Source organism: Triturus cristatus, chromosome 4_1 (genome assembly GCF_964204655.1).
Source record: "Triturus cristatus chromosome 4_1, aTriCri1.1, whole genome shotgun sequence".
Taxonomy (NCBI): domain Eukaryota; kingdom Metazoa; phylum Chordata; class Amphibia; order Caudata; family Salamandridae; genus Triturus; species Triturus cristatus.
The window spans coordinates 283,247,916-283,272,304 of record NC_140585.1 but is presented as its reverse complement, the minus strand read 5'-3'; the positions used below and the strand labels follow the sequence as shown (position 1 = coordinate 283,272,304).

Genomic DNA, 24,389 nt, shown 5'->3' with positions numbered 1-24,389 from the left:
TGATTACGGTTAAAAAAACAGAAACATGTGTCTAGAGATCAGCACTATCTGCGCCTACTGTGGCGAAACACTCGAACACTCTTGAAGCAAGCAAGTAACTGAAACTGCATTTACCACAATGCCAGGGGCGATCCTTGGTGGGAGGTGAACCGGTGTGCTCCCAACCGTGTTCCTGTTTAATAGTACTCCTGTGAGTCATTGAGCTGACGAGCTCGTGGATGAAGCACCCGCATGCCTGTGAGAGGTACTTGACCAGACAAAGATGTTGGCAGCCTACTCAGCACACCCCACATTTGAAAGACTGTAATCTCTACTGATGATGGTTAAAGAACCAGAAACACGTGTCTAGAGATCAGCAGTATCTGCGCCATCTGTGGCGAAACACTCGAACACTCTTGAAGCAAGCAAGTAACCGAAACTGCATTTACCACAATGCAAGGGGTGAACCTTGCTGGGAGGTGAAGCGGTGTGCTCCCACCCCTGTTCCTGTTTAATAGTACTGCCGTGAGTCATTGAACTGACGAGCTCGTAGATGAAGCACCCGCATGCCTGTGAGAGGTACCTGACCTGAGAAACATGTTGGCAGCCTACTCTGCAAAGCTCACGTTTGAAAGACTGTAATCTCTACTGCTAACGGTTAAAAAATCAGAAACACGTGCCTAGAGATCAGAAACTATCTGCGCCTACTGTGGCGATACACTCGAACACTCTTGAAGCAAGCAAGTAACTGAAACTGTATTTACCACATTGCCAGGGGCGAACCTTGATGGGAGGTGAAGCGGTGTGCTCCCAACCCTGTTCCTATTTAATAGTACTCCCGTGTGTCATTGAGCTGACGAGCTCGTTGATGAAGCACCCGCATGCCTGTGAGAGGTACCTGACCCGACAAAGATGTTGGTAGCCTACTCAGCACACCCCACATTTGAAAGACTGTAATCTCTACTGATGATGGTTAAAGAACCAGAAACACGTGTCTAGAGATCAGCAGTATCTGCGCCATCTGTGGCGAAACACTCGAACACTCTTGAAGCAAGCAAGTAACCGAAACTGCATTTACCACAATGCAAGGAGTGAACCTTGCTGGGAGGTGAAGCGGTGTGCTCCCACCCCTGTTCCTTTTTAATAGTACTGCCGTGAGTCATTGAACTGACGAGCTCGTAGATGAAGCACCCGCATGCCTGTGAGAGGTACCTGACCTGAGAAAGATGTTGGCAGCCTACTCTGCAAACCTCACGTTTGAAAGACTGTAATCTCTACTGCTGACGGTTAAAAAATCTGAAACACGTGCCTAGAGATCAGCACTATCTGCGCCTACTGTGGCGAAACACTCGAACACTCTTGAAGCAAGCAAGTAACTGAAACTGTATTTACCACATTGCCTGGGGCGAACCTTGCTGGGAGGTGAAGCGGTGTGCTCCTACACCTGTTGCTGCTTAATAGTACTCCCATTAATCATTGAGCTGATGAGCTCGTGGATGAAGCACCCGCATGCCTGTGAGAGGTACCTGACCTGAGAAAGATGTTGGCAGCCTACTCTGCAAACCTCACATTTGAAAGACTGTAATCTCTACTGATGACGGTTAAAAAAACAGAAACATGTGTCTAGAGATCAGCACTATCTGCGCCTACTGTGGCGAAACACTCGAACACTCTTGAAGCAAGCAAGTAACTGAAACTGCATTTACCACAATGCCAGGGGCGAACCTTGCTGGGAGGTGAACCGGTGTGCTCCCAACCGTGTTCCTGTTTAATAGTACTCCTGTGAGTCATTGAGCTGACGAGCTCGTTGATGAAGCACCCGCATGCCTGTGAGAGGTACCTGACCGGACCACGATGTTGGCAGCCTACTCAGCAAACTCCAAATTTCAAAGACTGTAATCTCTACTGATGACGGTTAAAGAACAAGAAACACGTGTCTAAAGATCAGCATTATCTGCGCCAACTTTGGCGAAACACTCAAACACTCTTGAAGCAAGCAAGTAACCGAAATTGTATATACCACAATGCCAGGGGCGAACCTTGCTGGGAGGTGAAGCGGTGTGCTCCCAACCCTGTTCCTGTTTAATAGTACTCCCGTGAGTCATTGATCTGACGAGCTCGTGGATGAAGCACCCGCATGCCTGTGAGAGGTACCTGACCAGACAAAGATGTTGGCAGCCTACTCAGCACACCCCACATTTGAAAGACTGTAATCTCTACTGATGATGGTTAAAGAACCAGAAACACGTGTCTAGAGATCAGCAGTATCTGCGCCATCTGTGGCGAAACACTCGAACACTCTTGAAGCAAGCAAGTAACCGAAACTGCATTTACCACAATGCAATGGGTGAACCTTGCTGGGAGGAGAAGCGGTGTGCTCCCACCCCTGTTCCTGTTTAATAGTACTGCCGTGAGTCATTGAACTGACGAGCTCGTAGATGAAGCACCCGCATGCCTGTGAGAGGTACCTGACCTGAGAAAGATGTTGGCAGCCTACTCTGCAAACCTCACGTTTGAAAGACTGTAATCTCTACTGTTGACGGTTAAAAAATCAGAAACACGTGCCTAGAGATCAGCACTATCTGCGCCTACTGTCGCGAAACACTCGAACACTCTTGAAGCAAGCAAGTAACTGAAACTGTATTTACCACATTGCCAGGGGCGAACCTTGATGGGAGGTGAAGCGGTGTGCTCCCACCCCTGTTCCTGTTTAATAGTACTGCAGTGAGTCATTGAGCTGAGAAGCTCGTGGATGAAGCACCCGCATGCCTGTGAGAGGTACCTCACCTGAGAAAGATGTTGGCAGCCTACTCAGCAAACCCCAAATTTGAAAGACTGTAATCTCTACTGATGACAGTTAAAGAACCAGGAACACGTGTCAAGAGATCAGCACTATCTGCGCCAACTGTGGCGAAACACTCGAACACTATTGAAGCAAGCAAGTAACCGAAACTACATTTACCACAATGCCAGGGGTGAACCTTGCTGGGAGGTGAAGCGATGTGCTCCCACCCCTGTTCCTGTTTAATAGTACTGCCGTGAGTCATTGAGCTGACGAGCTCGTGGATGAAGCACCCGCATGCCTGTGAGAGGTACCTGACCTGAGAAAGATGTTGGCAGCCTCCTCAGCAAACTCCAAATTTCAAAGACTGTAATCTCTACTGAGGGCGGTTAAAGAACCAGAAACACGTGTCCAGAGATCAGCACTATCTGCGCCAACTTTGGCGAAACAAACGAACACTCTTGAAGCAAGCAAGTAACCGAAACTGTATTTACCACAATGCCAGGGGCGAACCTTGCTGGGAGGTGAAGCGGTGTGCTCCTACCCCTGTTCCTGCTTAATAGTACTCCCATTAATCATTGAGCTGATGAGCTCGTGGATGAAGCACCCGCATGCCTGTGAGAGGTACCTGACCTGAGAAAGATGTTGGCAGCCTACTCTGCAAACCTCACATTTGAAAGACTGTAATCTCTACTTATGACGGTTAAAAAACCAGAAAGACGTGTCTAGAGATCAGCACTATCTGCGCCTACTGTGGCGAAACACTCGAACACTCTTGAAGCAAGCAAGAAACTGAAACTGCATTTACCACAATGCCAGGGGCGAACCTTGCTGGGAGGTGAAGCGGTGTGCTCCCAACCGTGTTCCTGTTTAATAGTACTCTTGTGAGTCATTGAGCTGACAAGCTCATGGATGAAACACCTGCATGCCTGTTAGAGGTACCTGATCTGAGAAAGATGTAAACAGCCTACTCAGCAAACCCCACATTTGAAAGACTGTAATCTTTACTGATGACGGTTAAAGAACCAGAAACACGTGTCTAGAGATCAGCACTATCTGCGCCAACTGTGGCGAAACACTCAAACACTCTTGAAGCAAGCAAGTAACTGAAACTGCATTTACCACAATGCCAGGGGCGAACCTTGCTGGGAGGTGAAACAGTATGCTCCCAACTCTTTTCCTGTTTAATAGTTCTCCCGTGAGTCATTGAGCTGACGAGCTCGTGGATGAAGCACCCGCATGCCTGTGAGAGGTACCTGACCTGAGAAACACTCGAACACTCTTGAAGCAAGGAAGTAACTGAAACTGCATTTACCACAATACCAGGGGCGAACCTTGCTGGGAGGTGAAGCTGTGTGCTCCCATCCCTGTTCCTGTTTAAAAGTACTCCTGTGTGACATTGAACTGACTTGCTCATGGATGAAGCATCCCCATGCCTGTGAGAGGTACCTAAACTGAGAAAGATGTTGGCAGTCTACTCAGCAAACCCCAAATTTCAAAGACTGTAATCTCTACTGATGACGGTTAAATAACCAGAAACACGTGTCTAGAGATCAGCACTATCTGCGCCAACTGTGGCGAAACACTTGAACACTCTTGAAGCAAGCAAGTAACTGAAACTGCATTTACCACAATGCCAGGGGTGAACCTTGCTGGGAGGTGAAGCGGTGTGCTCCTACACCTGTTGCTGCTTAATAGTACTCCCATTAATCATTGAGCTGATGAGCTCGTGGATGAAGCACCCGCATGCCTGTGAGAGGTACCTGACCTGAGAAAGATGTTGGCAGCCTACTCTGCAAACCTCACATTTGAAAGACTGTAATCTCTACTGATTACGGTTAAAAAAACAGAAACATGTGTCTAGAGATCAGCACTATCTGCGCCTACTGTGGCGAAACACTCGAACACTCTTGAAGCAAGCAAGTAACTGAAACTGCATTTACCACAATGCCAGGGGCGATCCTTGGTGGGAGGTGAACCGGTGTGCTCCCAACCGTGTTCCTGTTTAATAGTACTCCTGTGAGTCATTGAGCTGACGAGCTCGTGGATGAAGCACCCGCATGCCTGTGAGAGGTACTTGACCAGACAAAGATGTTGGCAGCCTACTCAGCACACCCCACATTTGAAAGACTGTAATCTCTACTGATGATGGTTAAAGAACCAGAAACACGTGTCTAGAGATCAGCAGTATCTGCGCCATCTGTGGCGAAACACTCGAACACTCTTGAAGCAAGCAAGTAACCGAAACTGCATTTACCACAATGCAAGGGGTGAACCTTGCTGGGAGGTGAAGCGGTGTGCTCCCACCCCTGTTCCTGTTTAATAGTACTGCCGTGAGTCATTGAACTGACGAGCTCGTAGATGAAGCACCCGCATGCCTGTGAGAGGTACCTGACCTGAGAAACATGTTGGCAGCCTACTCTGCAAAGCTCACGTTTGAAAGACTGTAATCTCTACTGCTAACGGTTAAAAAATCAGAAACACGTGCCTAGAGATCAGAAACTATCTGCGCCTACTGTGGCGATACACTCGAACACTCTTGAAGCAAGCAAGTAACTGAAACTGTATTTACCACATTGCCAGGGGCGAACCTTGATGGGAGGTGAAGCGGTGTGCTCCCAACCCTGTTCCTATTTAATAGTACTCCCGTGTGTCATTGAGCTGACGAGCTCGTTGATGAAGCACCCGCATGCCTGTGAGAGGTACCTGACCCGACAAAGATGTTGGTAGCCTACTCAGCACACCCCACATTTGAAAGACTGTAATCTCTACTGATGATGGTTAAAGAACCAGAAACACGTGTCTAGAGATCAGCAGTATCTGCGCCATCTGTGGCGAAACACTCGAACACTCTTGAAGCAAGCAAGTAACCGAAACTGCATTTACCACAATGCAAGGAGTGAACCTTGCTGGGAGGTGAAGCGGTGTGCTCCCACCCCTGTTCCTTTTTAATAGTACTGCCGTGAGTCATTGAACTGACGAGCTCGTAGATGAAGCACCCGCATGCCTGTGAGAGGTACCTGACCTGAGAAAGATGTTGGCAGCCTACTCTGCAAACCTCACGTTTGAAAGACTGTAATCTCTACTGCTGACGGTTAAAAAATCTGAAACACGTGCCTAGAGATCAGCACTATCTGCGCCTACTGTGGCGAAACACTCGAACACTCTTGAAGCAAGCAAGTAACTGAAACTGTATTTACCACATTGCCTGGGGCGAACCTTGCTGGGAGGTGAAGCGGTGTGCTCCTACACCTGTTGCTGCTTAATAGTACTCCCATTAATCATTGAGCTGATGAGCTCGTGGATGAAGCACCCGCATGCCTGTGAGAGGTACCTGACCTGAGAAAGATGTTGGCAGCCTACTCTGCAAACCTCACATTTGAAAGACTGTAATCTCTACTGATGACGGTTAAAAAAACAGAAACATGTGTCTAGAGATCAGCACTATCTGCGCCTACTGTGGCGAAACACTCGAACACTCTTGAAGCAAGCAAGTAACTGAAACTGCATTTACCACAATGCCAGGGGCGAACCTTGCTGGGAGGTGAACCGGTGTGCTCCCAACCGTGTTCCTGTTTAATAGTACTCCTGTGAGTCATTGAGCTGACGAGCTCGTTGATGAAGCACCCGCATGCCTGTGAGAGGTACCTGACCGGACCACGATGTTGGCAGCCTACTCAGCAAACTCCAAATTTCAAAGACTGTAATCTCTACTGATGACGGTTAAAGAACAAGAAACACGTGTCTAAAGATCAGCATTATCTGCGCCAACTTTGGCGAAACACTCAAACACTCTTGAAGCAAGCAAGTAACCGAAATTGTATATACCACAATGCCAGGGGCGAACCTTGCTGGGAGGTGAAGCGGTGTGCTCCCAACCCTGTTCCTGTTTAATAGTACTCCCGTGAGTCATTGATCTGACGAGCTCGTGGATGAAGCACCCGCATGCCTGTGAGAGGTACCTGACCAGACAAAGATGTTGGCAGCCTACTCAGCACACCCCACATTTGAAAGACTGTAATCTCTACTGATGATGGTTAAAGAACCAGAAACACGTGTCTAGAGATCAGCAGTATCTGCGCCATCTGTGGCGAAACACTCGAACACTCTTGAAGCAAGCAAGTAACCGAAACTGCATTTACCACAATGCAATGGGTGAACCTTGCTGGGAGGAGAAGCGGTGTGCTCCCACCCCTGTTCCTGTTTAATAGTACTGCCGTGAGTCATTGAACTGACGAGCTCGTAGATGAAGCACCCGCATGCCTGTGAGAGGTACCTGACCTGAGAAAGATGTTGGCAGCCTACTCTGCAAACCTCACGTTTGAAAGACTGTAATCTCTACTGTTGACGGTTAAAAAATCAGAAACACGTGCCTAGAGATCAGCACTATCTGCGCCTACTGTCGCGAAACACTCGAACACTCTTGAAGCAAGCAAGTAACTGAAACTGTATTTACCACATTGCCAGGGGCGAACCTTGATGGGAGGTGAAGCGGTGTGCTCCCACCCCTGTTCCTGTTTAATAGTACTGCAGTGAGTCATTGAGCTGAGAAGCTCGTGGATGAAGCACCCGCATGCCTGTGAGAGGTACCTCACCTGAGAAAGATGTTGGCAGCCTACTCAGCAAACCCCAAATTTGAAAGACTGTAATCTCTACTGATGACAGTTAAAGAACCAGGAACACGTGTCAAGAGATCAGCACTATCTGCGCCAACTGTGGCGAAACACTCGAACACTATTGAAGCAAGCAAGTAACCGAAACTACATTTACCACAATGCCAGGGGTGAACCTTGCTGGGAGGTGAAGCGATGTGCTCCCACCCCTGTTCCTGTTTAATAGTACTGCCGTGAGTCATTGAGCTGACGAGCTCGTGGATGAAGCACCCGCATGCCTGTGAGAGGTACCTGACCTGAGAAAGATGTTGGCAGCCTCCTCAGCAAACTCCAAATTTCAAAGACTGTAATCTCTACTGAGGGCGGTTAAAGAACCAGAAACACGTGTCCAGAGATCAGCACTATCTGCGCCAACTTTGGCGAAACAAACGAACACTCTTGAAGCAAGCAAGTAACCGAAACTGTATTTACCACAATGCCAGGGGCGAACCTTGCTGGGAGGTGAAGCGGTGTGCTCCTACCCCTGTTCCTGCTTAATAGTACTCCCATTAATCATTGAGCTGATGAGCTCGTGGATGAAGCACCCGCATGCCTGTGAGAGGTACCTGACCTGAGAAAGATGTTGGCAGCCTACTCTGCAAACCTCACATTTGAAAGACTGTAATCTCTACTTATGACGGTTAAAAAACCAGAAAGACGTGTCTAGAGATCAGCACTATCTGCGCCTACTGTGGCGAAACACTCGAACACTCTTGAAGCAAGCAAGAAACTGAAACTGCATTTACCACAATGCCAGGGGCGAACCTTGCTGGGAGGTGAAGCGGTGTGCTCCCAACCGTGTTCCTGTTTAATAGTACTCTTGTGAGTCATTGAGCTGACAAGCTCATGGATGAAACACCTGCATGCCTGTTAGAGGTACCTGATCTGAGAAAGATGTAAACAGCCTACTCAGCAAACCCCACATTTGAAAGACTGTAATCTTTACTGATGACGGTTAAAGAACCAGAAACACGTGTCTAGAGATCAGCACTATCTGCGCCAACTGTGGCGAAACACTCAAACACTCTTGAAGCAAGCAAGTAACTGAAACTGCATTTACCACAATGCCAGGGGCGAACCTTGCTGGGAGGTGAAACAGTATGCTCCCAACTCTTTTCCTGTTTAATAGTTCTCCCGTGAGTCATTGAGCTGACGAGCTCGTGGATGAAGCACCCGCATGCCTGTGAGAGGTACCTGACCTGAGAAACACTCGAACACTCTTGAAGCAAGGAAGTAACTGAAACTGCATTTACCACAATACCAGGGGCGAACCTTGCTGGGAGGTGAAGCTGTGTGCTCCCATCCCTGTTCCTGTTTAAAAGTACTCCTGTGTGACATTGAACTGACTTGCTCATGGATGAAGCATCCCCATGCCTGTGAGAGGTACCTAAACTGAGAAAGATGTTGGCAGTCTACTCAGCAAACCCCAAATTTCAAAGACTGTAATCTCTACTGATGACGGTTAAATAACCAGAAACACGTGTCTAGAGATCAGCACTATCTGCGCCAACTGTGGCGAAACACTTGAACACTCTTGAAGCAAGCAAGTAACTGAAACTGCATTTACCACAATGCCAGGGGTGAACCTTGCTGGGAGGTGAAGCGGTGTGCTCCTACACCTGTTGCTGCTTAATAGTACTCCCATTAATCATTGAGCTGATGAGCTCGTGGATGAAGCACCCGCATGCCTGTGAGAGGTACCTGACCTGAGAAAGATGTTGGCAGCCTACTCTGCAAACCTCACATTTGAAAGACTGTAATCTCTACTGATTACGGTTAAAAAAACAGAAACATGTGTCTAGAGATCAGCACTATCTGCGCCTACTGTGGCGAAACACTCGAACACTCTTGAAGCAAGCAAGTAACTGAAACTGCATTTACCACAATGCCAGGGGCGATCCTTGGTGGGAGGTGAACCGGTGTGCTCCCAACCGTCTTCCTGTTTAATAGTACTCCTGTGAGTCATTGAGCTGACGAGCTCGTGGATGAAGCACCCGCATGCCTGTGAGAGGTACTTGACCAGACAAAGATGTTGGCAGCCTACTCAGCACACCCCACATTTGAAAGACTGTAATCTCTACTGATGATGGTTAAAGAACCAGAAACACGTGTCTAGAGATCAGCAGTATCTGCGCCATCTGTGGCGAAACACTCGAACACTCTTGAAGCAAGCAAGTAACCGAAACTGCATTTACCACAATGCAAGGGGTGAACCTTGCTGGGAGGTGAAGCGGTGTGCTCCCACCCCTGTTCCTGTTTAATAGTACTGCCGTGAGTCATTGAACTGACGAGCTCGTAGATGAAGCACCCGCATGCCTGTGAGAGGTACCTGACCTGAGAAACATGTTGGCAGCCTACTCTGCAAAGCTCACGTTTGAAAGACTGTAATCTCTACTGCTAACGGTTAAAAAATCAGAAACACGTGCCTAGAGATCAGAAACTATCTGCGCCTACTGTGGCGATACACTCGAACACTCTTGAAGCAAGCAAGTAACTGAAACTGCATTTACCACAATACCAGAGGCGAACCTTGCTGGGAGGTGAAGCTGTGTGCTCCCATCCCTGTTCCTGTTTAAAAGTACTCCTGTGTGACATTGAACTGACTTGCTCATGGATGAAGCATCCCCATGCCTGTGAGAGGTACCTAAACTGAGAAAGATGTTGGCAGTCTACTCAGCAAACCCCAAATTTCAAAGACTGTAATCTCTACTGATGACGGTTAAATAACCAGAAACACGTGTCTAGAGATCAGCACTATCTGCGCCAACTGTGGCGAAACACTTGAACACTCTTGAAGCAAGCAAGTAACTGAAACTGCATTTACCACAATGCCAGGGGTGAACCTTGCTGGGAGGTGAAGCGGTGTGCTCCTACACCTGTTGCTGCTTAATAGTACTCCCATTAATCATTGAGCTGATGAGCTCGTGGATGAAGCACCCGCATGCCTGTGAGAGGTACCTGACCTGAGAAAGATGTTGGCAGCCTACTCTGCAAACCTCACATTTGAAAGACTGTAATCTCTACTGATTACGGTTAAAAAAACAGAAACATGTGTCTAGAGATCAGCACTATCTGCGCCTACTGTGGCGAAACACTCGAACACTCTTGAAGCAAGCAAGTAACTGAAACTGCATTTACCACAATGCCAGGGGCGATCCTTGGTGGGAGGTGAACCGGTGTGCTCCCAACCGTGTTCCTGTTTAATAGTACTCCTGTGAGTCATTGAGCTGACGAGCTCGTGGATGAAGCACCCGCATGCCTGTGAGAGGTACTTGACCAGACAAAGATGTTGGCAGCCTACTCAGCACACCCCACATTTGAAAGACTGTAATCTCTACTGATGATGGTTAAAGAACCAGAAACACGTGTCTAGAGATCAGCAGTATCTGCGCCATCTGTGGCGAAACACTCGAACACTCTTGAAGCAAGCAAGTAACCGAAACTGCATTTACCACAATGCAAGGGGTGAACCTTGCTGGGAGGTGAAGCGGTGTGCTCCCACCCCTGTTCCTGTTTAATAGTACTGCCGTGAGTCATTGAACTGACGAGCTCGTAGATGAAGCACCCGCATGCCTGTGAGAGGTACCTGACCTGAGAAACATGTTGGCAGCCTACTCTGCCAAGCTCACGTTTGAAAGACTGTAATCTCTACTGCTAACGGTTAAAAAATCAGAAACACGTGCCTAGAGATCAGAAACTATCTGCGCCTACTGTGGCGATACACTCGAACACTCTTGAAGCAAGCAAGTAACTGAAACTGTATTTACCACATTGCCAGGGGCGAACCTTGATGGGAGGTGAAGCGGTGTGCTCCCAACCCTGTTCCTATTTAATAGTACTCCCGTGTGTCATTGAGCTGACGAGCTCGTTGATGAAGCACCCGCATGCCTGTGAGAGGTACCTGACCCGACAAAGATGTTGGTAGCCTACTCAGCACACCCCACATTTGAAAGACTGTAATCTCTACTGATGATGGTTAAAGAACCAGAAACACGTGTCTAGAGATCAGCAGTATCTGCGCCATCTGTGGCGAAACACTCGAACACTCTTGAAGCAAGCAAGTAACCGAAACTGCATTTACCACAATGCAAGGAGTGAACCTTGCTGGGAGGTGAAGCGGTGTGCTCCCACCCCTGTTCCTTTTTAATAGTACTGCCGTGAGTCATTGAACTGACGAGCTCGTAGATGAAGCACCCGCATGCCTGTGAGAGGTACCTGACCTGAGAAAGATGTTGGCAGCCTACTCTGCAAACCTCACGTTTGAAAGACTGTAATCTCTACTGCTGACGGTTAAAAAATCTGAAACACGTGCCTAGAGATCAGCACTATCTGCGCCTACTGTGGCGAAACACTCGAACACTCTTGAAGCAAGCAAGTAACTGAAACTGTATTTACCACATTGCCTGGGGCGAACCTTGCTGGGAGGTGAAGCGGTGTGCTCCTACACCTGTTGCTGCTTAATAGTACTCCCATTAATCATTGAGCTGATGAGCTCGTGGATGAAGCACCCGCATGCCTGTGAGAGGTACCTGACCTGAGAAAGATGTTGGCAGCCTACTCTGCAAACCTCACATTTGAAAGACTGTAATCTCTACTGATGACGGTTAAAAAAACAGAAACATGTGTCTAGAGATCAGCACTATCTGCGCCTACTGTGGCGAAACACTCGAACACTCTTGAAGCAAGCAAGTAACTGAAACTGCATTTACCACAATGCCAGGGGCGAACCTTGCTGGGAGGTGAACCGGTGTGCTCCCAACCGTGTTCCTGTTTAATAGTACTCCTGTGAGTCATTGAGCTGACGAGCTCGTTGATGAAGCACCCGCATGCCTGTGAGAGGTACCTGACCGGACCACGATGTTGGCAGCCTACTCAGCAAACTCCAAATTTCAAAGACTGTAATCTCTACTGATGACGGTTAAAGAACAAGAAACACGTGTCTAAAGATCAGCATTATCTGCGCCAACTTTGGCGAAACACTCAAACACTCTTGAAGCAAGCAAGTAACCGAAATTGTATATACCACAATGCCAGGGGCGAACCTTGCTGGGAGGTGAAGCGGTGTGCTCCCAACCCTGTTCCTGTTTAATAGTACTCCCGTGAGTCATTGATCTGACGAGCTCGTGGATGAAGCACCCGCATGCCTGTGAGAGGTACCTGACCAGACAAAGATGTTGGCAGCCTACTCAGCACACCCCACATTTGAAAGACTGTAATCTCTACTGATGATGGTTAAAGAACCAGAAACACGTGTCTAGAGATCAGCAGTATCTGCGCCATCTGTGGCGAAACACTCGAACACTCTTGAAGCAAGCAAGTAACCGAAACTGCATTTACCACAATGCAATGGGTGAACCTTGCTGGGAGGAGAAGCGGTGTGCTCCCACCCCTGTTCCTGTTTAATAGTACTGCCGTGAGTCATTGAACTGACGAGCTCGTAGATGAAGCACCCGCATGCCTGTGAGAGGTACCTGACCTGAGAAAGATGTTGGCAGCCTACTCTGCAAACCTCACGTTTGAAAGACTGTAATCTCTACTGTTGACGGTTAAAAAATCAGAAACACGTGCCTAGAGATCAGCACTATCTGCGCCTACTGTCGCGAAACACTCGAACACTCTTGAAGCAAGCAAGTAACTGAAACTGTATTTACCACATTGCCAGGGGCGAACCTTGATGGGAGGTGAAGCGGTGTGCTCCCACCCCTGTTCCTGTTTAATAGTACTGCAGTGAGTCATTGAGCTGAGAAGCTCGTGGATGAAGCACCCGCATGCCTGTGAGAGGTACCTCACCTGAGAAAGATGTTGGCAGCCTACTCAGCAAACCCCAAATTTGAAAGACTGTAATCTCTACTGATGACAGTTAAAGAACCAGGAACACGTGTCAAGAGATCAGCACTATCTGCGCCAACTGTGGCGAAACACTCGAACACTATTGAAGCAAGCAAGTAACCGAAACTACATTTACCACAATGCCAGGGGTGAACCTTGCTGGGAGGTGAAGCGATGTGCTCCCACCCCTGTTCCTGTTTAATAGTACTGCCGTGAGTCATTGAGCTGACGAGCTCGTGGATGAAGCACCCGCATGCCTGTGAGAGGTACCTGACCTGAGAAAGATGTTGGCAGCCTCCTCAGCAAACTCCAAATTTCAAAGACTGTAATCTCTACTGAGGGCGGTTAAAGAACCAGAAACACGTGTCCAGAGATCAGCACTATCTGCGCCAACTTTGGCGAAACAAACGAACACTCTTGAAGCAAGCAAGTAACCGAAACTGTATTTACCACAATGCCAGGGGCGAACCTTGCTGGGAGGTGAAGCGGTGTGCTCCTACCCCTGTTCCTGCTTAATAGTACTCCCATTAATCATTGAGCTGATGAGCTCGTGGATGAAGCACCCGCATGCCTGTGAGAGGTACCTGACCTGAGAAAGATGTTGGCAGCCTACTCTGCAAACCTCACATTTGAAAGACTGTAATCTCTACTTATGACGGTTAAAAAACCAGAAAGACGTGTCTAGAGATCAGCACTATCTGCGCCTACTGTGGCGAAACACTCGAACACTCTTGAAGCAAGCAAGAAACTGAAACTGCATTTACCACAATGCCAGGGGCGAACCTTGCTGGGAGGTGAAGCGGTGTGCTCCCAACCGTGTTCCTGTTTAATAGTACTCTTGTGAGTCATTGAGCTGACAAGCTCATGGATGAAACACCTGCATGCCTGTTAGAGGTACCTGATCTGAGAAAGATGTAAACAGCCTACTCAGCAAACCCCACATTTGAAAGACTGTAATCTTTACTGATGACGGTTAAAGAACCAGAAACACGTGTCTAGAGATCAGCACTATCTGCGCCAACTGTGGCGAAACACTCAAACACTCTTGAAGCAAGCAAGTAACTGAAACTGCATTTACCACAATGCCAGGGGCGAACCTTGCTGGGAGGTGAAACAGTATGCTCCCAACTCTTTTCCTGTTTAATAGTTCTCCCGTGAGTCATTGAGCTGACGAGCTCGTGGATGAAGCACCCGCATGCCTGTGAGAGGTACCTGACCTGAGAAACACTCGAACACTCTTGAAGCAAGGAAGTAACTGAAACTGCATTTACCACAATACCAGGGGCGAACCTTGCTGGGAGGTGAAGCTGTGTGCTCCCATCCCTGTTCCTGTTTAAAAGTACTCCTGTGTGACATTGAACTGACTTGCTCATGGATGAAGCATCCCCATGCCTGTGAGAGGTACCTAAACTGAGAAAGATGTTGGCAGTCTACTCAGCAAACCCCAAATTTCAAAGACTGTAATCTCTACTGATGACGGTTAAATAACCAGAAACACGTGTCTAGAGATCAGCACTATCTGCGCCAACTGTGGCGAAACACTTGAACACTCTTGAAGCAAGCAAGTAACTGAAACTGCATTTACCATAATGCCAGGGGTGAACCTTGCTGGGAGGTGAAGCGGTGTGCTCCTACACCTGTTGCTGCTTAATAGTACTCCCATTAATCATTGAGCTGATGAGCTCGTGGATGAAGCACCCGCATGCCTGTGAGAGGTACCTGACCTGAGAAAGATGTTGGCAGCCTACTCTGCAAACCTCACATTTGAAAGACTGTAATCTCTACTGATTACGGTTAAAAAAACAGAAACATGTGTCTAGAGATCAGCACTATCTGCGCCTACTGTGGCGAAACACTCGAACACTCTTGAAGCAAGCAAGTAACTGAAACTGCATTTACCACAATGCCAGGGGCGATCCTTGGTGGGAGGTGAACCGGTGTGCTCCCAACCGTGTTCCTGTTTAATAGTACTCCTGTGAGTCATTGAGCTGACGAGCTCGTGGATGAAGCACCCGCATGCCTGTGAGAGGTACTTGACCAGACAAAGATGTTGGCAGCCTACTCAGCACACCCCACATTTGAAAGACTGTAATCTCTACTGATGATGGTTAAAGAACCAGAAACACGTGTCTAGAGATCAGCAGTATCTGCGCCATCTGTGGCGAAACACTCGAACACTCTTGAAGCAAGCAAGTAACCGAAACTGCATTTACCACAATGCAAGGGGTGAACCTTGCTGGGAGGTGAAGCGGTGTGCTCCCACCCCTGTTCCTGTTTAATAGTACTGCCGTGAGTCATTGAACTGACGAGCTCGTAGATGAAGCACCCGCATGCCTGTGAGAGGTACCTGACCTGAGAAACATGTTGGCAGCCTACTCTGCAAAGCTCACGTTTGAAAGACTGTAATCTCTACTGCTAACGGTTAAAAAATCAGAAACACGTGCCTAGAGATCAGAAACTATCTGCGCCTACTGTGGCGATACACTCGAACACTCTTGAAGCAAGCAAGTAACTGAAACTGTATTTACCACATTGCCAGGGGCGAACCTTGATGGGAGGTGAAGCGGTGTGCTCCCAACCCTGTTCCTATTTAATAGTACTCCCGTGTGTCATTGAGCTGACGAGCTCGTTGATGAAGTACCCGCATGCCTGTGAGAGGTACCTGACCCGACAAAGATGTTGGTAGCCTACTCAGCACACCCCACATTTGAAAGACTGTAATCTCTACTGATGATGGTTAAAGAACCAGAAACACGTGTCTAGAGATCAGCAGTATCTGCGCCATCTGTGGCGAAACACTCGAACACTCTTGAAGCAAGCAAGTAACCGAAACTGCATTTACCACAATGCAAGGAGTGAACCTTGCTGGGAGGTGAAGCGGTGTGCTCCCACCCCTGTTCCTTTTTAATAGTACTGCCGTGAGTCATTGAACTGACGAGCTCGTAGATGAAGCACCCGCATGCCTGTGAGAGGTACCTGACCTGAGAAAGATGTTGGCAGCCTACTCTGCAAACCTCACGTTTGAAAGACTGTAATCTCTACTGCTGACGGTTAAAAAATCTGAAACACGTGCCTAGAGATCAGCACTATCTGCGCCTACTGTGGCGAAACACTCGAACACTCTTGAAGCAAGCAAGTAACTGAAACTGTATTTACCACATTGCCTGGGGCGAACCTTGCTGGGAGGTGAAGCGGTGTGCTCCTACACCTGTTGCTGCTTAATAGTACTCCCATTAATCATTGAGCTGATGAGCTCGTGGATGAAGCACCCGCATGCCTGTGAGAGGTACCTGACCTGAGAAAGATGTTGGCAGCCTACTCTGCAAACCTCACATTTGAAAGACTGTAATCTCTACTGATGACGGTTAAAAAAACAGAAACATGTGTCTAGAGATCAGCACTATCTGCGCCTACTGTGGCGAAACACTCGAACACTCTTGAAGCAAGCAAGTAACTGAAACTGCATTTACCACAATGCCAGGGGCGAACCTTGCTGGGAGGTGAACCGGTGTGCTCCCAACCGTGTTCCTGTTTAATAGTACTCCTGTGAGTCATTGAGCTGACGAGCTCGTTGATGAAGCACCCGCATGCCTGTGAGAGGTACCTGACCGGACCACGATGTTGGCAGCCTACTCAGCAAACTCCAAATTTCAAAGACTGTAATCTCTACTGATGACGGTTAAAGAACAAGAAACACGTGTCTAAAGATCAGCATTATCTGCGCCAACTTTGGCGAAACACTCAAACACTCTTGAAGCAAGCAAGTAACCGAAATTGTATATACCACAATGCCAGGGGCGAACCTTGCTGGGAGGTGAAGCGGTGTGCTCCCAACCCTGTTCCTGTTTAATAGTACTCCCGTGAGTCATTGATCTGACGAGCTCGTGGATGAAGCACCCGCATGCCTGTGAGAGGTACCTGACCAGACAAAGATGTTGGCAGCCTACTCAGCACACCCCACATTTGAAAGACTGTAATCTCTACTGATGATGGTTAAAGAACCAGAAACACGTGTCTAGAGATCAGCAGTATCTGCGCCATCTGTGGCGAAACACTCGAACACTCTTGAAGCAAGCAAGTAACCGAAACTGCATTTACCACAATGCAATGGGTGAACCTTGCTGGGAGGAGAAGCGGTGTGCTCCCACCCCTGTTCCTGTTTAATAGTACTGCCGTGAGTCATTGAACTGACGAGCTCGTAGATGAAGCACCCGCATGCCTGTGAGAGGTACCTGACCTGAGAAAGATGTTGGCAGCCTACTCTGCAAACCTCACGTTTGAAAGACTGTAATCTCTACTGTTGACGGTTAAAAAATCAGAAACACGTGCCTAGAGATCAGCACTATCTGCGCCTACTGTCGCGAAACACTCGAACACTCTTGAAGCAAGCAAGTAACTGAAACTGTATTTACCACATTGCCAGGGGCGAACCTTGATGGGAGGTGAAGCGGTGTGCTCCCACCCCTGTTCCTGTTTAATAGTACTGCAGTGAGTCATTGAGCTGAGAAGCTCGTGGATGAAGCACCCGCATGCCTGTGAGAGGTACCTCACCTGAGAAAGATGTTGGCAGCCTACTCAGCAAACCCCAAATTTGAAAGACTGTAATCTCTACTGATGACAGTTAAAGAACCAGGAACACGTGTCAAGAGATCAGCACTATCTGCGCCAACTGTGGCGAAACACTCGAACACTATTGAAGCAAGCAAGTAACCGAAACTACATTTACCACAATGCCAGGGGTGAACCTTGCTGGGAGGTGAAGCGATGTGCTCCCACCCCTGTTCCTGTTTAATAGTACTGCCGTGAGTCATTGAGCGGACGAGCTCGTGGATGAAGCACCCGCATGCCTGTGAGAGGTACCTGACCTGAGAAAGATGTTGGCAGCCTCCTCAGCAAACTCCAAATTTCAAAGACTGTAATCTCTACTGAGGGCGGTTAAAGAACCAGAAACACGTGTCCAGAGATCAGCACTATCTGCGCCAACTTTGGCGAAACAAACGAACACTCTTGAAGCAAGCAAGTAACCGAAACTGTATTTACCACAATGCCAGGGGCGAACCTTGCTGGGAGGTGAAGCGGTGTGCTCCTACCCCTGTTCCTGCTTAATAGTACTCCCATTAATCATTGAGCTGATGAGCTCGTGGATGAAGCACCCGCATGCCTGTGAGAGGTACCTGACCTGAGAAAGATGTTGGCAGCCTACTCTGCAAACCTCACATTTGAAAGACTGTAATCTCTACTTATGACGGTTAAAAAACCAGAAAGACGTGTCTAGAGATCAGCACTATCTGCGCCTACTGTGGCGAAACACTCGAACACTCTTGAAGCAAGCAAGAAACTGAAACTGCATTTACCACAATGCCAGGGGCGAACCTTGCTGGGAGGTGAAGCGGTGTGCTCCCAACCGTGTTCCTGTTTAATAGTACTCTTGTGAGTCATTGAGCTGACAAGCTCATGGATGAAACACCTGCATGCCTGTTAGAGGTACCTGATCTGAGAAAGATGTAAACAGCCTACTCAGCAAACCCCACATTTGAAAGACTGTAATCTTTACTGATGACGGTTAAAGAACCAGAAACACGTGTCTAGAGATCAGCACTATCTGCGCCAACTGTGGCGAAACACTCAAACACTCTTGAAGCAAGCAAGTAACTGAAACTGCATTTACCACAATGCCAGGGGCGAACCTTGCTGGGAGGTGAAACAGTATGCTCCCAACTCTTTTCCTGTTTAATAGTTCTCCCGTGAGTCATTGAGCTGACGAGCTCGTGGATGAAGCACCCGCATGCCTGTGAGAGGTACCTGACCTGAGAAACACTCGAACACTCTTGAAGCAAGGAAGTAACTGAAACTGCATTTACCACAATACCAGGGGCGAACCTTGCTGGGAGGTGAAGCTGTGTGCTCCCATCCCTGTTCCTGTTTAAAAGTACTCCTGTGTGACATTGAACTGACTTGCTCATGGATGAAGCATCCCCATGCCTGTGAGAGGTACCTAAACTGAGAAAGATGTTGGCAGTCTACTCAGCAAACCCCAAATTTCAAAGACTGTAATCTCTACTGATGACGGTTAAATAACCAGAAACACGTGTCTAGAGATCAGCACTATCTGCGCCAACTGTGGCGAAACACTCGAACACTCTTGAAGCAAGCAAGTAACTGAAACTGCATTTACCACAATGCCAGGGGTGAACCTTGCTGGGAGGTGAAGCGGTGTGCTCCTACACCTGTTGCTGCTTAATAGTACTCCCATTAATCATTGAGCTGATGAGCTCGTGGATGAAGCACCCGCATGCCTGTGAGAGGTACCTGACCTGAGAAAGATGTTGGCAGCCTACTCTGCAAACCTCACATTTGAAAGACTGTAATCTCTACTGATTACGGTTAAAAAAACAGAAACATGTGTCTAGAGATCAGCACTATCTGCGCCTACTGTGGCGAAACACTCGAACACTCTTGAAGCAAGCAAGTAACTGAAACTGCATTTACCACAATGCCAGGGGCGATCCTTGGTGGGAGGTGAACCGGTGTGCTCCCAACCGTGTTCCTGTTTAATAGTACTCCTGTGAGTCATTGAGCTGACGAGCTCGTGGATGAAGCACCCGCATGCCTGTGAGAGGTACTTGACCAGACAAAGATGTTGGCAGCCTACTCAGCACACCCCACATTTGAAAGACTGTAATCTCTACTGATGATGGTTAAAGAACCAGAAACACGTGTCTAGAGATCAGCAGTATCTGCGCCATCTGTGGCGAAACACTCGAACACTCTTGAAGCAAGCAAGTAACCGAAACTGCATTTACCACAATGCAAGGGGTGAACCTTGCTGGGAGGTGAAGCGGTGTGCTCCCACCCCTGTTCCTGTTTAATAGTACTGCCGTGAGTCATTGAACTGACGAGCTCGTAGATGAAGCACCCGCATGCCTGTGAGAGGTACCTGACCTGAGAAACATGTTGGCAGCCTACTCTGCAAAGCTCACGTTTGAAAGACTGTAATCTCTACTGCTAACGGTTAAAAAATCAGAAACACGTGCCTAGAGATCAGAAACTATCTGCGCCTACTGTGGCGATACACTCGAACACTCTTGAAGCAAGCAAGTAACTGAAACTGTATTTACCACATTGCCAGGGGCGAACCTTGATGGGAGGTGAAGCGGTGTGCTCCCAACCCTGTTCCTATTTAATAGTACTCCCGTGTGTCATTGAGCTGACGAGCTCGTTGATGAAGCACCCGCATGCCTGTGAGAGGTACCTGACCCGACAAAGATGTTGGTAGCCTACTCAGCACACCCCACATTTGAAAGACTGTAATCTCTACTGATGATGGTTAAAGAACCAGAAACACGTGTCTAGAGATCAGCAGTATCTGCGCCATCTGTGGCGAAACACTCGAACACTCTTGAAGCAAGCAAGTAACCGAAACTGCATTTACCACAATGCAAGGAGTGAACCTTGCTGGGAGGTGAAGCGGTGTGCTCCCACCCCTGTTCCTTTTTAATAGTACTGCCGTGAGTCATTGAACTGACGAGCTCGTAGATGAAGCACCCGCATGCCTGTGAGAGGTACCTGACCTGAGAAAGATGTTGGCAGCCTACTCTGCAAACCTCACGTTTGAAAGACTGTAATCTCTACTGCTGACGGTTAAAAAATCTGAAACACGTGCCTAGAGATCAGCACTATCTGCGCCTACTGTGGCGAAACACTCGAACACTCTTGAAGCAAGCAAGTAACTGAAACTGTATTTACCACATTGCCTGGGGCGAACCTTGATGGGAGGTGAAGCGGTGTGCTCCCAACCCTGTTCCTATTTAATAGTCCTCCCGTGTGTCATTGAGCTGACGAGCTCGTTGATGAAGCACCCGCATGCCTGTGAGAGGTACCTGACCGGAGAAAGATGTTGGTAGCCTACCCAGCAAACTCTACATTTTAAAGATTGTAATCTCTACTGATGACGGTTAAAGAACAAGAAACACGTGTCTAGAGATCAGCATTATCTGCGCCAACTTTGGCGAAACACTCAAACACTCTTGAAGCAAGCAAGTAACCAAAATTGTATTTACCACAATGCCAGGGGCGAACCTTGCTGGGAGGTGAAGCGGTGTGCTCCCAACCCTGTTCCTGTTTAATAGTACTCCCGTGAGTCATTGATCTGACGAGCTCGTGGATGAAGCACCCGCATGCCTGTGAGAGGTACCTGACCCGACAAAGATGTTGGCAGCCTACTCAGCACACCCCACATTTGAAAGACTGTAATCTCTACTGATGATGGTTAAAGAACCAGAAACACGTGTCTAGAGATCAGCAGTATCTGCGCCATCTGTGGCGAAACACTCGAACACTCTTGAAGCAAGCAAGTAACCGAAACTGCATTTACCACAATGCAAGGGGTGAACCTTGCTGGGAGGTGAAGCGGTGTGCTCCTACACCTGTTCCTGCTTAATAGTACTCCCATTAATCATTGAGCTGATGAGCTCGTGGATGAAGCACCCGCATGCCTGTGAGAGGTACCTGACCTGAGAAAGATGTTGGCAGCCTACTCTGCAAGCCTCACGTTTGAAAGACTGTAATCTCTACTGCTGACGGTTAAAAAATCAGAAACACGTGCCTAGAGATCAGCACTATCTGCGCCTACTGTGGCGAAACACTCGAACACTCTTGAAGCAAGCAAGTAACTGAAACTGTATTTACCACATTGCCAGGGGCGAACCTTGATGGGAGGTGAAGCGGTGTGCTCCCAACCCTGTTCCTATTTAATAGTACTCCCGTGTGTCATTGAGCTGACGAGCTCGTTGATGAAGCACCAGCATGCCTGTGAGAGGTACCTGACCGGAGAAAGATGTTGGCAGCCTACCCAGCAAACTCTACATTTTAAAGACTGTAATCTCTACTGATGACGGTTAAAGAACAAGAAACACGAGTCTAGAGATCAGCATTATCTGCTCCAACTTTGGCGAAACACTCGAACACTCTTGAAGCAAGCAAGTAACTGAAATTGTATTTACCACAATGCCAGGAGCGAACCTTGCTGGGAGGTGAAGCGGTGTGCTCCCAACCCTGTTCCTGTTTAATAGTACTCCCATGAGTCATTGATCTGACGAGCTCGTGGATGAAGCACCCGCATGCCTGTGAGAGGTACCTGACCTGACAAAGATGTTGGCAGCCTACTCAGCAAACCCCACATTTGAAATACTGTAATCTCTACTGATGACGGTTAAAGAACCAGAAACACGTGTCTAGAGATCAGCACTATCTGCGCCAACTTTGGCGAAACAAACGAACACTCTTGAAGCAAGCAAGTAACCGAAACTGTATTTACCACAATGCCAGGGGCGAACCTTGCTGGGAGGTGAAGCGGTGTGCTCCTACCCCTGTTCCTGCTTAATAGTACTCCCATTAATCATTGAGCTGATGAGCTCGTGGATGAAGCACCCGCATGCCTGTGAGAGGTACCTGACCTGAGAAAGATGTTGGCAGCCTACTCTGCAAACCTCACATTTGAAAGACTGTAATCTCTACTGATGACGGTTAAAAAACCAGAAACACGTGTCTAGAGATCAGCACTATCTGCGCCTACTGTGGCGAAACACTCGAACACTCTTGAAGCAAGCAAGTAACTGAAACTGCATTTACCACAATGCCAGGGGCGAACCTTGCTGGGAGGTGAAGCGGTGTGCTCCCAACCGTGTTCCTGTTTAATAGTACTCTTGTGAGTCATTGAGCTGACAACCTCGTGGATGAAACACCTGCATGCCTGTTAGAGGTACCTGATCTGAGAAAGATGTAAACAGCCTACTCAGCAAACCCCACATTTGAAAGACTGTAATCTTTACTGATGACGGTTAAAGAACCAGAAACACGTGTCTAGAGATCAGCACTATCTGCGCCAACTGTGGCGAAACACTCAAACACTCTTGAAGCATGCAAGTAACTGAAACTGCATTTACCACAATGCCAGGGGCGAACATTGCTGGGAGGTGAAACAGTATGCTCCCAACACTTTTCCTGTTTAATAGTTCTCCCGTGAGTCATTGAGCTGACGAGCTCGTGGATGAAGCACCCGCATGCCTGTGAGAGGTACCTGACCTGAGAAACACTCGAACACTCTTGAAGCAAGGAAGTAACTGAAACTGCATTTACCACAATACCAGGGGCGAACCTTGCTGGGAGGTGAAGCTGTGTGCTCCCATCCCTGTTCCTGTTTAAAAGTACTCCTGTGTGACATTGAACTGACTTGCTCATGGATGAAGCACCCCCATGCCTGTGAGAGGTACCTGAACTGAGAAAGATGTTTGCAGTCTACTCAGCAAACCCCAAATTTCAAAGACTGTAATCTCTACTGATGACGGTTAAATAACCAGAAACACGTGTCTAGAGATCAGCACTATCTGCGCCAACTGTGGCGAAACACTCGAACACTCTCGAAGCAAGCAAGTAACTGAAACTGCATTTACCACAATGCCAGGGGTGAACCTTGCTGGGAGGTGAAGCGGTGTGCTCCTACACCTGTTGCTGCTTAATAGTACTCCCATTAATCATTGAGCTGATGAGCTCGTGGATGAAGCACCCGCATGCCTGTGAGAGGTACCTGACCTGAGAAAGATGTTGGCAGCCTACTCTGCAAACCCCACATTTGAAAGACTGTAATCTCTACTGATGATGGTTAAAGAACCAGAAACACGTGTCTAGAGATCAGCAGTATCTGCGCCATCTGTGGCGAAACACTCGAACACTCTTGAAGCAAGCAAGTAACCGAAACTGCATTTACCACAATGCAAGGAGTGAACCTTGCTGGGAGGTGAAGCGGTGTGCTCCCACCCCTGTTCCTTTTTAATAGTACTGCCGTGAGTCATTGAACTGACGAGCTCGTAGATGAAGCACCCGCATGCCTGTGAGAGGTACCTGACCTGAGAAAGATGTTGGCAGCCTACTCTGCAAACCTCACGTTTGAAAGACTGTAATCTCTACTGCTGACGGTTAAAAAATCTGAAACACGTGCCTAGAGATCAGCACTATCTGCGCCTACTGTGGCGAAACACTCGAACACTCTTGAAGCAAGCAAGTAACTGAAACTGTATTTACCACATTGCCTGGGGCGAACCTTGATGGGAGGTGAAGCGGTGTGCTCCCAACCCTGTTCCTATTTAATA

At 48.1% G+C, this 24,389-nt stretch overlaps 1 protein-coding gene across 1 annotated transcript in view; it reads right to left on the bottom strand.

Annotated features, from left to right (window-relative positions):
• LOC146854282 (protein mono-ADP-ribosyltransferase PARP12-like) overlaps positions 1-24,389 on the bottom strand; it is a 1,246,301-nt gene that overhangs the window by 705,816 nt on the left and 516,096 nt on the right. The gene's annotated exons all lie outside the window — the stretch shown is intronic.